Below are 16236 nucleotides of genomic sequence, written 5' to 3' on the forward strand. Positions count from 1 at the left end.
AACAACGATTTTTATTGGTCCAAATTAAAGCAATACACCGACTTAATCTGCATATCAATAAGAAAAGTGAATAAAGATACGAATTATTTGAGTCCACTTTCTCTCAAACTCATTTATACATAAATAGGTACCAAAGATACTTATTTCACTAAATGCCTCTCGTTGGGTCTGTATGACCCCCCCCCCACACACACACACAAAAAAGTACGGCATTTTCGATTTATTTTATCAATAGTAAACGTTGAAACGAAACAATATTTAGAATTTTTCTTCGATTGCAATTACATAACAATAATAACAACTACAAAAAATCACAAAATAAACTTGTAAAAAGAAGTTGCTTTTGTAGTATAATCTTTTTGAGTAATGAATGGGGAATTTAAATCTGAATATAATACGAATAATATACGGAGTGAAACGTGATAACCCACAAATGTGTGTTTATCAAGATTTTACAAACACTTACACATTTACGAACATTTTTTGTTTTTTGGTTTAAACCATGGTTTAAACCAGCCAACCCTGATGCTTATTACGTCATTTCTTCTTCTTATACAGGAAGTTCATAAAATCAGGCTCTTGCTCCCATTATACAGAGTGACCAAAAATTCACATTCTCTAATTTTTTTCTTTTTTTTAAAAAAAAAACAAAAAATTAGTTTCCAGATTCCAAAACCGACTTGTAGGCCTTATATCTGGAGAACTACATGTTGCGTAGCCAAACCCAATCTATCACTTAATTCAGTATGATGTGCTTATTCCATTAAAAAAAAAAAGTCGAAAACTCGATCTAGGGGCCGTTCAAAAATTTTGTGGCTCTTGATACAGAAACTAATTATTGGCCAAGATCGCAAACTTTTGATGTACTTTTTTTGATCATTCTGAAAATTCTTGGCCAAGATCGCAATCCTTTGAACTATTGTTTGGATCATTCCTAAAATTCTTGTTCTTTTTTTTTTCATTTCATTTTTCGGGGAAGCTAGACACCAATTTTTACTTTTTTTGTGTCCTGAGGTTGAAGACGTACACCCATTATGTGCAGTATGTTTTAGCGAGAAAGAAAGTAATCTGCAAGGAGGTAAAAGGGGTTTGGGTCGCAGTGTCAGTACCGACGGAAGGCCCAGGAGAGACGAGCAACCACCCAGGGCGCCAAATTGTAGGGAAATTTGAGGGGCACTAAACTGGTCGATTGCTTGAATTATTACTTTTTTTATTTTATTATTATTAACGGTCAACTGCGAATTAACTTTTGTTTAAATTGAGTAGTATCATTGGTTACTACCTCATGTCATAGGAGCTTTTCTCCCTTTTATAATAACTACGGGAGTTTCTTCTTGAAATTCACAGAATCTCTTCAGCTTATTTGTTCTTCTTAATTTCCGTCGACATTAAGACTGTAAGCTATTACTGAGAGTTGGAAGTTTCGATCAACACTAACACGCTCTGATACGCGCAGTGGTACAGCCGCCGACAATTTCACTCCTGGCGACAAAGCTGAGCCGGCCGCACTTACAATAATAATAAACAATATTGAGTTATCGGCAAGTAAAAAGAAATTGGTCCTTTCTGCTATCCGCAGTCAAGAGAAGGGAATTTATTATACTAATCATAAACCACGTACTCATATAGCGCAGTTTCATCTTATGTATGTTCTGATTTTGTCTCCTGCTTGAATTTTGAATCTAGCACGGTCATTTCGTTAATGTTGGGTTTTTCCAACGTGTCGGAGAAAAGGACGCCTTCTGGAAATGTACACAGAAAAACAAGAGCACAACCTCTCATGCAGACGACATCTTGAATCAGCACTATCAATTTGCCCAGCAGTTTTCAATTTAAAGCTTATCTCTCATCTTTGTTCCTTGATATAACGTAACTATATACATTTTTTATCTTATAAATTGAAGCAAAATGAAACATCGAAAGCTGTAATTTTCAGAATCTTTCCGTGTCTCCTAAAAGAATAGGATGTCAAATTTCACAAAAGGGAATTATATATAAATTTTTATGATCAATTCCATAAAATAAATAGTTGACAAGCGAAACAAGTAACAGTAGTAAAAGCTGTTACTAGGGCGGATCCAGGACGGATTTGGGGGGGGGAGGTGGTTGTAATACTGCTACTTAGAGCTACTTCTAAGAGCTCCAGACTCTGGGATGGGTTTTATTTATATATAAAATAAGAAAGTTTCCTCTTCTGGACGGTTGGGGGGCGGCAATCGTCTTGGTCGACCCCCTTGATCCGCCTCTGGCTGTTACGTGTGTTGTATAAATGTAAAATCCTGACTTATGAAATGAAAAGGAATACAAGTGATTATTGATATTACATTGCTTCGTTTGGAATTTAATATTGTATAAAATACGAAGATTTCATCAATATTAGTTTATGCAACCACACTAATTTATAACATGATTTGCAGAATAGTTTCAATATATTGCTTATAAATAAAACTAATTACACATCCTTAATGAAGTCATGAAGTGGGTCATAGCATTTTCAAATTTTATAGAATGAGGCTATTCTTTATACTTCACATGCGGATTTATTTGATTTAGTGTGGTTGAGGTTGATATGGCTTTAGGGAGTCAAATACTACCTCCAATGAAAGTGCTATTAAATAAGCATTACTATAAGTGGATTAGGTCCTACTGAAACGATTGACATCTTAATTGTCTCTCTTAGACAATTTAAGATTTAAATTGATTCAGTACAGACCTTAATTGTCCCTCTCAGACAATTTCCGACAAAACCCGCCCTTACACTTTCATCTTAAATATCTCGGCAACTGCTCATCAGAAAGTGACTATATCAACTTTAAACACTCCCCCAGGTCCTACTGAATCGATTGACACCTTAATTGTCCCTCTCAGACAATTTTCGACAAAATCCGCCCGCTACCGAATATTTCCTGATACTGAACTTGATTTCAACTTTGTGACCCTTGTGACCTGGCCCCCTACCTCTTGGTACAAACGATTTCCGCATATCAATAAAAAGTACTTCGTTTGCACCGGTTTGTACCGCAAATATTTTTGTTTGTACTGTACTGCAGTATGAGAAATTAAGAAAACAACGTGGGGGGCCAAGTTCAAGCAGCCGGCCCACAATGTCCTAGGGTTGATTTAATTGGCTCATTTGAAAGATTTTCGTTTGTACCGGATTGTACCGTAGTTTGTTTCGTTTGTACCGTTCTAAATTATGAAAAATTAACGAAACGAAATGGGGCCCCAGATCAAGCAGGCCCTCAAATCACGACTTAATACACCGGGTACAAATGACTTTTGTATGTCATATGAAAGTACTTGGTTAGTACCGGATTGTACCACAATGAGTTTTAGTTTAACCATAATAGATTATGAAAAATTAAGAAAACAAAATTGGGGAGCTGTGTGAACCTGGCTCCCCACCATGTTGTACAAACGATTTAGTTGGCTCAATTGAAAGATTTTTGTTTGTACCGGATTGTACCGTAGTTTGTTTCGTTTGTACCGTCCTAGAATATGAAAAATTAACGAAACAAAATGGGGGCCCAAATCAAGCAGACCCTCAAATCACGACTTAATACACCGGATACACATGATGTTTGTATGTCATATGAAAGTACATGGTTAATACCGGATTGTACCACAATGAGTTTTAGTTTAACCATAACAGATTATGAAAAATTAAGAAAACAAAATTGAAGCTGTGTTAACTTGGCCCCCACTACGTTGTAGGTCTACAAACGATTTAGTTGGCTCATTTGAAAAATTTTAGTTTTTACCAGATTGTGCCGTAGTTTTGTTTCGTTTGTACCGCCGTAGATTATGTTAAATTAACGGAACAAACTGGGGAGCCAATTTAAGCAAACATTCAAATCAAATTTCAAAACAAAGGATACATATGAGTTTCGAGGAATTTGAGTTTGTTATGGCAGGTCAACCTGGCCCGCACATCTTAGTGTCCTTTCCAATTCTAATGAAAGGTCACCAAAAATTTGTACCCAATATATCCCAATTTATAGCATCAAAGTTAGAATTTGAACCCCTATAAATTTCCGAGAAATCTGAATTTTTGATGACAGGTCAAACTGATCCACAAAACATATTTTTTTCAATTCGAATGAAAACGGTACCAAAAATTTGTACCCCATATATGCCAATTTGTACCAGGAAAATGAGAATTTGTACAATTACCAGGTTGTAGACGTTAGATTTTTTGTTGGCTGGTCAAACTGGAACGTACTTCCTTTTCTTTCCAATTCAAACCAAAAATTTGTACACAATATATACCAATTTTTACCAGCAAAATTAAAATTTCTAACCCCACGAATTGCGAGAAGTATGAATTTTTAATGGCGCGTCAAGCTGGGCTGAACAACTTATTTTCCTTTCCAATTCGAACCAAAAGCTAAACAAAAACTTGTGCCCAATATGCACCAACCTGTACCACAAAAATTAGAAATTGTACCCCGAATATTTTTTTGAGAAAATTGAACTTTTGTTGGGAAGTCAATATGTACAGCACAATTTATTTTTCTTCTCAATTCCAATTAAACCGGTACCAAAATTTGTACCCAACATATACCAATTTGTAGCACCAAAATTAGAATTTGTACTACCACAAATTTCGACAAACATTCATTCTTGTTGGCAGATCAAACTGGCCCGCACAACTCATGTTTTCTTCGAATTTGAATCGAAACGGCGTACTAATTTGTATTACGAAAATTACAATTTGATCCCTCATGAATTTCAAGAAATTTTAATTTTTGATGGCGAGTCAAACAGGCTTACATAATAATTTTTTTTCTATCCAATTCGAATGAAAAAAGTACCAAAAGTTTGTAAGAATTTTTACTCCCACCAATTTCTACAAATTTAAATTTTTGATGGGTCACGCTGGCCCGCACAACTTGTTTTTCTTTCGAATTCAAATCAAAACGGTGCCAAAAATTTGTATGCAATTTGTACCACAAAATTTAGATTTTGTACTCCCACCAATTTCAAGAATTGTGATTTTTTTATGGCGGGTCGAACTTACCCGCACAACTCATTTTTCTTTACTATTCGAATCAAAACGGAACCAAAAATTTGTACTCTATATGTATCAATTTGTATCAGCAAAATTAGAATTTCTACCTCCACTAATTTCGAGAAATTAGAATTTTTGATGGCAGGCCAGGTTGACGACAAGCTGGCCTGGACAACACATTTGGTACCAAATATTTGTACCCAATATGTACCAATTTGTACCACCAAAATTAGAATTTGTACCCTTACCAATATCAAGAAATTTGAATTTTTGTTGGCGGTTCAAGCTGGCCTGCACAACTTCCAATTCGAATCAGTACAGAATCAAAAATTTGTACTCAATATGCACCAATTTGTACCACTAAAATTAAATTTGTACCTCCACTTATTTCGAGGAATTTGAATTTTTAGTGGCGACGTCCAGCTGGCCCTCACAACATATTTTCTTTCTAATTAGAATCAAAACACTACCAAATATTTGTACCCAATATGTACCAATTTGTACCACCAAAATTAGAATTTGTACCCTCACCAATATCGAGAAATTTGAATTTTTGTTGGCGGTTCAAGCTGGCCTGCACAACTTGTTTTTCTTTCCAATTCGAATCAGCACGGTATCAAAAATCTGTACTCAATATGTACCAATTTGTACCAGCAAAAGTAAATATTTACCCCCAATTATTACGAGAAATTTGAATTTTTGGTGGCGACGTCATGCTGGCCCTCACAACTTTTTTTTTTCAATTCTAATCGAAATCGTATCGAAAATATGTACCTAATATGTACCAATATGTAACACAAAAATTAGAATTTGTGCAACTACCAATTTTGAGAAATTTGAATTCTCAATGCTCGAACCAACTGGACGTCGAAACTTCGCTCGCGCAACACATTTGTTTTACCAAGTCGAATCAAAAAATTACTAAAAATAAGCGCCAAATAGATATCAGTTTGTGTCATCTATAAAAACCGAAGACAAAATTATTTTAATATTTTTCTACGGTGTACCATGGTGGAAAGACTACAAGGTGGATACAATGCAGTGTTACATACTTGTCGCTCTGGCGCATGACGTCATCTTGGTCGCAGACGTGGCCAGCGAGAGTCAGATGAACTTTTAACAAGCGCTTGCTCGCTGGTATCTTACACGCAAACTTCTCTTGTATCTATAGTGATCTTCAACGAAGTAAAAATTTTAGTACAGACAATAATTATATAAACGTAATGTAATCAATCAATGCTTAAGCTAAGTAAATTCAAAGGAAGATTTTTACAATAGCAAAAGAAACAGCAATACCAGTTCATATTAAACAACTTTGAATCTTGAACAAGCCAATATTACTCACTACATTTTTTGCTTTTTCTTTCTTTTCTTTCTTTTCTTTTTTAAACATCTGAAGTAATACACTCGAGTATGTATAGGCCTGAATAATCTCTAACACAGTGTGTCGTTAATACATTTCATTATTATATATTTATGTATGCTCAAGTATATTTTCGTAACACATTGATCGGTTTTGATTTACTATTATTATTATTTTGCTTGAAAGAGAATTCTTTACTGATGACCTCATATAAATTTTGAGAATATCTCAAGGGAGAATTCATGGTTTTCGTACTCACGTATATTTTCGTTATGCATGGGCAGTTTTTTTTAAGAGGTTGCTCCCACGTAAGTTTCGTCAGAATCTCAGGGGAGGTTAAAAACTTTATTGAGCAGGGACGCACATATTTAATATTTTAAACATCGTTTTTATTTCTGATTTATAAAAAAATCATCTTATTTGAAATCGCTGATCGCTTATTTATAGAATTTGTATTTAAACAGAAGGTTTGGTGAAACTGACAGTTCTCTGAATATTAGTGTCAAGATTTACGCAATAACAAACTATATTATTAAACATTTGTACGAAATAAAACGTTACATATACTATTGTGTTCTAAAATATATATATAGAAATAAATATGTATATACAAAGCACCTCAAACAAAGAAATTGCAACTTAACTATTTCAAGCAAGAAACAAAGTACTAGACGTAGGTGAAGACGATGTAGGGGTGTTACAGCTAGACTAGAAAACATATAAACCATAAAATTACATATTTTTTTTTGATAAGTTTTCTCTTTTCTGTCCCGTGGACTAAAGAAGACAAAAGATAAATGCAAGAGAATGATTATGTGGAATTTGGTGGAATGAGAATGCGGGAGTACCCCGAGAAACTCACGGACACGATGTTGTCCACCACAAACTCACTTGACCGAGAAGCGGACCAGTATCCCTTGCACCAGAGGTGAGCCTTCTGTCACTGAGCCACCGTGCTTCCTTGATTGGTTGAGAATCTACCATATTTTAAAATTTACTGCAGTCATTCTTAATTTTGTAATTCTGGAAGGGGCCCTTAAATATGTATATGTAATTATCCAAAATTATGATTAAAATGAACAAAAATTTCAAAATCTGAGTGTAAAAATGTCCCGACAATGTCGCCCTGACATGGGAGGTGGATACTTTATTCTCTTGATCTAATACATTGTTATATATCTTTGTAACCCTTAATCGTTATTACGAACCTTCCATTCGTTAGTTAATTTGAAGTGCAACGTCCCGTTTTAGCATCGAGGCTAAAGGGAATGCAGACCTCCAGAATGAAATGGGACCTGAACTACTTTAACGCGTTCAATGTTCTCCATTTGCGTAACTCAAGGGAGGTAAGCCCCCTAGATCATCGTGCCTCCCTTTTCGAGTTACATGCCTGCCTCTGTGGGGAAAATTTTGTCTCAATATCTTATGTAGATGGAAATGATGATAGAAATGATCACCTCTGTCGGTTCCCCTCCCTCATGATTTCGAATCCGGGTCTTGTCTCAAAGTTCGTTTTTTTAAATCGTGCTATTCGATTTTTGTATGCAGAATCAACACAAGCTACTGTAGTCCTATATACTATTATTACATACTATTAATACTAAAAAGAAACTACATAATGAAATCGCTTTTTTATAATTTCATTTAACATTGCATTTATTTATTACTTTTATATAAAACTTACCAAATTTTAGGTTTATTTTGTCCTGTGGCCTGCAAGCTAAAATCCATTTCTGGAGACATTCCCCCTCTTTTTGAGAAAATCTAAAGTATTTTATATTAGTTCCCTTAGTTTTTCTGTAATAATTACTACAGCCGTACACTGCACAGTTAGGCATTCCCAATATCATTTAAAAGAACAAAGTAACAAAGAATTTCCACTTGTCACTTAAAGCCGCGCCTTTTTCCGTTCTCTCTTGCAAACCAGATGACGTCACAGCCACGACAGCGCTCCAGGCGACATGCGCGTGCAACCACCTTGTAGTCTTTTCACCATGCGGTGTACCAAATATTAGAAAAAGTAAAGGAAAGCATTATCACAAAACAACTTGTTGGGTAGGCGGCAGATTAAATAGATAGCATTGGCATTTGTACACTTCGCATCAAAAAAATTGCGACAGCTAACGCCGTGCAGATAGGTCACCCAATATACACATTCTTATCCCATAATCGTGTCTGGTAAAGAGACACCCTCTCTCTCCTCCTTTCTTCTCTCCCACACCAAACTTAGCTAACAACATGAACGCAATTCTAATTTCAAACTACACATATATTAGTATCGATAAAATGAAATAACAAAACCGAGACGAAACAAGATTCATAAGTTGATTTAGGGAGAAACTGAAACACACACAATGAAAAATTGAAACCAATGGATGTCTATTACACAGAGGTTAAGAAATGTGGCAGAGAGAAAGAGAGAGAAAAGGCGAGAGAAGAAGAAAAAGAAAAGCGAGAACAGTTAAAAATGTGGAATTTTAAACTTAGTAACAAAAGAACCTAACATTATAAAGTTTCGTTACCACAAATTCAACAATAATATAGAAATAACGTTTGTTTTTATATACTTTTTCAGGACTGATCAAATATATAGAAGAAGTTTGAAGCATTCATTAAGTTACTTTCAAAAATGATAGCATACTCAATTTCTAGTAGAACTGTAGATCTCACAGACATATCTAAGATAATGTCAACAGTTTAACACAATGCTTGGTTTTCGCGTGGTTCGGTTGTAAATTCGGTAGTGTTCATTAGACGTACTGATGCAAACTACATTCCAATAAACCCAGTAGGTAGCGTAGATCATATCTACCATTCCAGACTACTAATGCAAAGTGAACAAAAAAAAAGAAGAAAGAAACGAAAAGAAAAAGAAAGAAAGAAAGAAAGATAAAATTGAATTAGTGCTATTTTACTGGTAAATTTTTATCAGAAATATCTTATATTAAAAGTCGAAACCGTATCATAATGAAAAGTTACAAATGTTCAAATGGAAAACTGGATGTTCCTTATAGATGTAGCAGACCTTGCATGTTTCAAATTTCAACGTGAATAAATCACATTGAATTATAAGATGGAAAAAAAATTGTGTCGAACTAGTATAAATAAAATTTTGTTTCCAAATAACCAAAGAGGTTGCCATTTTCTAGTCTTCTCCGAAGATTTATCTGTTCCGAACATCCAGCATCACTTTCATTTCTTGCGAATATAACGTTGTAATTTGCACAGATAGAATGAACACGCTAGAGCTCAAACGGATCATAGTGTTAGTCTGATGATGTTGGTTAGCCTATGGACCATCACTGGGTCGACTATTCAAACTCGTAGTGACCCGATAATTCGACTGAGACTCGGTAACCCAGATGATAAAAAAGATATTTTGCGTTTAAACAATATTTCTTTCAGAGATGACCAGGGCTGGAAATGTTATCCCCAGAGCACGAAAAACTTGACGCTGTAGTTTCCAGTTAATTACATTTTCCAGACCAGGTCTATCTGTCTCTTGCTCCGTTTTAACTTTGGAACATGTACATGCACATGAATTGCGTGTGTATGTGAGATAGATGGGGGAGAATTGAAAGATGCAACGACAGGATAGGCATACGTCAAGAAAGAAAGAAAGAGAGAGAGAGAGAGAGACGAATATAAATATGAAACATACTTATCATTACAGTGTATGATGAAGTATGATGATTACAGTGTACTTTAGCCTTGACCATTGGAACGATCAAGTTTCTTCCTGTAAGGTTATTTGCACCTAAGTGCACAACGAAATTAATTTATTCGACGACCTAGAGAGAAATTAGTGCCCACTAACAAAGGAAACCACATTCAATCCAGGAAAAAATACAGAAATAAAAACATATTATGCAGTTTTTTCGCCGTGCAAGCTCAAAAGTACGCGAATAATAATAATAATGATAATAACCTATATTATAAAATTAAAAGTGACTGTGACTTACAGTCTCTTGAACCACCCGACCGATCTCGATCAAATATTCAACATTGATAATGTTCGGACCTGTGAGTGTTTTTATCTATTCGTTTTGATGGTGTTACTTAGGGGAGGGAGAGGATGAAAAAAAATAAACAAAACTTAATAAGTCTTAAATCAAACCACCAATCTGGATGACATTTTCAACATAGATTACGTTTGTGCATGGAATGCTTTTAATCATTTCACTTTGATGGTGGAATGTAGGAAAGGGGGAGGACGGGGAGATATACAAAAATCAATGTAAATAAAAATAAAATTGACTATGTTAATGGGTTAATAAGTCTTGAACCACCGGACAGATCTGCATCAAATTTTCAACATGGATGAAGTTCGAGCCTGGAGTGGTTTTCATCATATCACTTTGACGGTAAAACTTAGGGGGGAGGGGAGGGGAAAGATATATATATATATATATATATATATATATATAACTTAATAACTTTTTAACTACGCGACCTATCTCGATCAAATTTTTAACATAGATGAGGTTTGGGCCTGATATGTTTTTTATTATTTCACTTTGACGCTAGAGCTTAGGAAAGGGGAATGGGTAAGGGAGATATATAAACATAAATAAAATTTAATAAGTCTTGAACCACCGTACCAATCTCCATAAAATTTTCAACCTAGATGAAGTTCGAACCCGAGATGGTTTTCCTCATATCATTTTGATGGTGTAACTAAAGGAAGGGGGAAGGATAGCAACATTTAAAAGAGAACGAAAAATGACCGATATTAGTATCGAATCTATAAGTTTTGGAGTCGCTGAGATGAACAGTGACACATCTGATGCCGTTTAAATCCAAATTCATCCCGTAACATGGAGGAGGGGAAGACAAATAAAAATGATCAAAATAACCAATCCATAAATCACTGAAGATAGCAATATAAGGATCTTTTTTGTTAATATTCATTGAATGGAAATTAACTATTAGAAAAAAATATGATGTAAGTGCAATCTATAAATCACTGAAGATAACAGTATAAGAATCTTTCTTTGTAAATATTCACTGAATTGAAATTAATTGTTAGAAAGATGTTTATGATGTAAGTGCAATCCATAAGTCACTGAAGGTAACCATATAAGTATCTTTGTCAATATTCATTGAATTGAAATTAATTGTTAGAAAAATGTTTATGATGTAAGTGCAATCCATAAGTCACTGCAGATAGTAACATAAGGATCTTTCTTTATTAATATTAATTCAATTGCATTTAGTTGTTAGAAAACTATTTAAGATGTAAGTACAATTCACTGAAGATAAGAATATAAGGTCCTTTCTTCGTCAATATTCATTGAATTGTAATTAATTGTTAGAAAAATATTTAAGATGTAAGTAAAATCCATAATTCACTGAAGATAGCAATATAAGGATCCTTCTTTGTTAATATTCAGTTAATTAAAATTAATTGTTCGAAAAATGTTTAAGATGTAAGTGCAATCCATAAATCACTAAAGATAGCAATATAAGGATCTTTCTTTGTCAATATGCATTGAATTTAAATTAATTGTTAGAGAAATGTTTATGATGTAAGTGCAATCCATAATTCACTGAAGATAGTAATATATAGAAATATAAGTACTCTACTCTTCATTGGTAAATATAAAGAAGCTTTGACAGCAGCAATGACTTTGGGTTTGAAACATAGAAAATAATTAGACATATGCGAAGACATTAGACATTAGACCCAGTGAGAGTTCAGTTACATGAGTACTTGAAAATGATCATAAAAGATTTAATCTACTTTGGTGGCAATTTAGCAGCATATACAATTATAAAACTTTATCAGACACACACTAAACAACACACAATTAGGAAAACATTAAAAATGCAATATAAACCCCAGCAGACGGATATCTATTGTACAGCAACGGAAATCTACTCTAGCGGAATGTTACTTGAAAAATATTCTTAACTAGCAGCAATTACCCGAATCACTGGGTTAAATTAAGACAAAAAAGTAATATGTTTCGTTAGTCACTCAATTTTTACAGTTACTAAAGCGCTCCTTGATAATGGTCATTTTCGATGATTTTTATGTATCACCTCTCCTCCCCACGTTGCGGGCCACAGCATTGTAAGTGTCATTGTTCATATCAGCGACCCCGAAAAGTATGAATTCGTAACTGATATTGGTAATTTTGATTTTATTTATATATATATATATATATATATGAACAAACTCCATGGCTCTGGATAAGTAGAGTAACAAATAAAACACAGTTCTGACCAGAGCAGAATGAAATATATTAAAAACTATACTTACAATGTGTTACAGTTTCAAGGACCTAACGTCCTCTTCATCAGACACAAACACTCTTGTTTGTGTCTGATGAAGAGGACGTTAGGCCCTTGAAACTGTAACACATTGTAAGTATAGTTTTTAATATATTTCATTCTGCTCTGGTCAGAACTGTGTTTTATTTGTTATATATATATATATATATATATATATATATATATATATATATATATATATATATATACACCCACCCACAATTTAGATTTAAAATGCATCAGAAGTGTCACTGTTCATCTCCGCGACCTGAAAAACTATAGACTTGAAACTAATATCTAAGTTACATCGTCAAAGTGATATGACAAAAATCATCTCATGTTCGAACGTCATCTGTGATGAAAATTTGATCGAGATCGGTTGGGTGGTTCAAGAGTTATTAAGTTTTATTTTTTATATATTTGTCTCCTCCCTCCCCTCCCCTAAGGTCTACCGTCAAAGTGATATGATAAAAACCACCCCAGGTCCGAACTTCATCCATATTGAAAATTTTATTAAGATCGGTTATGTGGTTAAAGCGTGATGAACTCACAAAAACGGCCACTTTTGTTTTTATTCTTTTTACATATGTCTCACCCTCCTCCTCCTCCCCTAGGTTCCACCGTAAAAGTTAAATAACGAAAACATCCCAGACCCGAACCTTATCTATGTTGAAAGTTTGATCAAGAAAGGTCTGGTGGCTCAAGAGTTATTAAGTTTCATTTATTTTTATAGATTTCTCACCTCCCCTGCCCCTCTTCTAAATTCTACTGTTAAAGTGATATAATAAAAACAACCTCATATCTTAACCTCATCTATGTTGAATATTTGGTTAAGATCGGTAGGATGGTTTAAGTGCGATGAAGTCATAAAGACAGTCACTTTTATTTTTACTTTTTTGACATATATCTCCCCCTCCCCTTCGTTGCATTGTAAAAGTGAAGTAAAGAAAACATTGCAGGCCCGAACCTTATTTATGTTGAAAGTTTGATCGAGATAGGTCGGGTCGTTCAAGAGTTATTAAGTTTTATTTATTTTCATATATTTCCCCCTCCTCCCCTCCACCTCTCCTAAGATCTACTGTCAAAATGAAATGATAAAAAGCTTTCTAGATTTGAACTCCATATATGTTGAAAATTTGACTGAGATCGATCGGGTGGTTCAAAAGTAATTAATTCACGAACATAGTCACTTTTATTTTTATATTTATTGATTTTTGTATATCTCCCCTCTATCCCCATCACTACGATACTACGATACGTCAAACTGAAATGACAAAAATCATGCCAGTTCCGAACCTCATCTACATTTAAAATTTGATCAAGATCGGTCGGGTGGTTCAAGAGTTATTAAGTTTTATTTTCTTCTATGTCCCCCTCCTCCCCCTCCCGTACGTTGTACCGTCAAAGTAAATAACTAAAAATACTCCGAGGCCAGAGCCGTATCTACGTTGAAAATTTGATCGAGATCGGTCTGATGCTTCAAGAGATGAAGAGTCACAAACATATTCACTTTCAATTTTATAATATAAATTACAAGTGTGTTACATACATCAATTTACAATATGTATTAAATATTATAGTTTCTTAGGGCAGTCTTTCCTTTGGTAACATTATATAACAAAAATTTAATTACATACACTTAATTCAATTAATTATCTGAATAAACAATTAAGCGAAATATTACTAAGGGAATAACGGATATTATTCTTTATATCTGATCTATTTATGTCCTATACAGGATTCATTTAACATTTGTTACATAATTCGCTAAGTTTTGAAAGAAAATAGATGCTCAAGTACAATTTATGAAGCAGAAATTTAATCATGTAACCAGAAGAAGATATCATCCCTAGCATTAGGAATCTGGGAGGGTTTTGTGGTTTTCTGTGAGGTTGAGTAGAATTCTCTGAGAGGGAAGATGAGTTCTGCAGTGGACGCCCGTCAACCTCAACAGACCAGCAAAGATGCGATTCTATTCATACGCTGATTCTTGAGGATCGTCGAATATCTGCCAAAAAGGTTGTCCAAATACTGGATCTCTCCAGGAAGCGAGTTGGTTATATTAATACTATAGTCCTAAACATGGGCAAGCTTTTAGTGAAATGGATGTCGAAACTTTTGAGTACCGATGAGAAGAAGAAATGTGTCGGAGCATCCAAAGCCACCTTTGTCAAATCAAAAGTCAAATAACTTTTTGGTTAGGCTAGTGACAGAGGATGAAACATGATTCAATATTTATGATCCCGAAACCAAGGACCAATCAAAGAAACGGTGCCATAGTGTTTCGCCGCGCCCGAAATCGTTCCTTACCCAGAAATCGGCCCAAAAAGTCCTGGCTTCCATTTTCTGGGACAGAAATGGTATTATAATAGTGGACTACCTACCGAATGGGCCTCTATCACCTGAGAATATTATGCTAATCTTCTAGACCACCTGAGAGATGCAATTAAGAGGAAACGCCGTCGAAAGATCACAAATGTGATCCTGATGCTGCAGAATAATGCACCAGTACGCAAGTCCAACATTGTTGCTGCCAAATTGGCCACCCTGTGATTACAATTTGTCCACCACCTACCTTACTCCCCAGACCTAGTACTCCCCCTTCTGACTATTTTCTATTTCCCAATCCAAAAAAAAAAAAATCACTTGAAAGGTCGCCGTTTTCAGGACATTTCTGATGTCACACGGTCTGCTGAGAGCTGGTTTGAGGGACAATCAAAAGTTTTTTTTTTTTTTTTTTTTTTGTATGTGCTAGAAAAGCTTCAACAACGTTATCAGAGTACATTAATCTCAATGGGGAATACCTTCAACAAATATGGACCTCTGACACTTGTTTTTTTCTTTTCAAAGCCAAAAACTATTCAGCATCCCCTCGTATAAGAATTAGAGGCAATATCATTTTTCTTATGACAGCATAGTAAAGCTAATATTTCAGATCACATTTACTGAAGCAGGTCAACAGTTATTTTGAAATAGGATGTAAATGAGCGGCATACGTTGATTCCAGTGTAAAGTTTCGTCGTTATAAGTAATAATTATATAATATGGTACTTACCTGATTTGACAGTATATGTTTGAATAGCAATGGTCTCCCCTTTTTGTGTTAAAATATCACACAACGTTAAGGAGCAAAGATGCACTTTAAGAGAAAAGGAGGAGGAAAAATTTAGAATTCAACACATCCGCCTATTTATCATTGTCATTAGATTATTTGTTCATTTTGGATTTGTCATTACATATTTGTAAGATAAAGATGTTTCAACAAGGAACTACGAAATTTAACAAAGCTGCTTATACATTTCAGGAACTAGTTTTTTTTTTTTTTTTTTTTTTTTGAGTCACGGATTTCATTTGGATATAGAATTTCTAACTGAATTCCTTTTTTTCATGCGACTTGTGGCAAATGATCAAAGAAAGATGGTAGATTTATGGGATTATATTTGCTGGTTTATATTCACCCGGGGTAATATCGACCACGCCTCAAGAAAAACAGCAAATATTCGCCAGTGGAATGATGTGGGGTGCGGTGTGAACATTTGAATTTTCTCCGTTAAATGGCAACCTCACCAAGGTCAATAAGAGATAG

At 34.6% G+C, this 16236-nt stretch overlaps 1 protein-coding gene across 1 annotated transcript in view; it reads right to left on the minus strand.

Annotated features, from left to right (window-relative positions):
- The window catches only part of LOC145680791 (uncharacterized), a 92808-nt gene extending 76973 nt beyond the window's left edge, over positions 1-15835 (minus strand). Inside the window, exon 1 of the mRNA XM_081751824.1 lies at positions 15706-15835. The gene's annotated coding sequence lies outside the window, so the exon portion shown is untranslated. The remainder of the gene's footprint in view (positions 1-15705) is intronic.
- Positions 15836-16236: the final 401 nt, after the last annotated feature.

Source organism: Thermobia domestica, chromosome 3 (genome assembly GCF_964235325.1).
Source record: "Thermobia domestica chromosome 3, izTheDome1.hap1.1, whole genome shotgun sequence".
NCBI classification, from domain to species: domain Eukaryota; kingdom Metazoa; phylum Arthropoda; class Insecta; order Zygentoma; family Lepismatidae; genus Thermobia; species Thermobia domestica.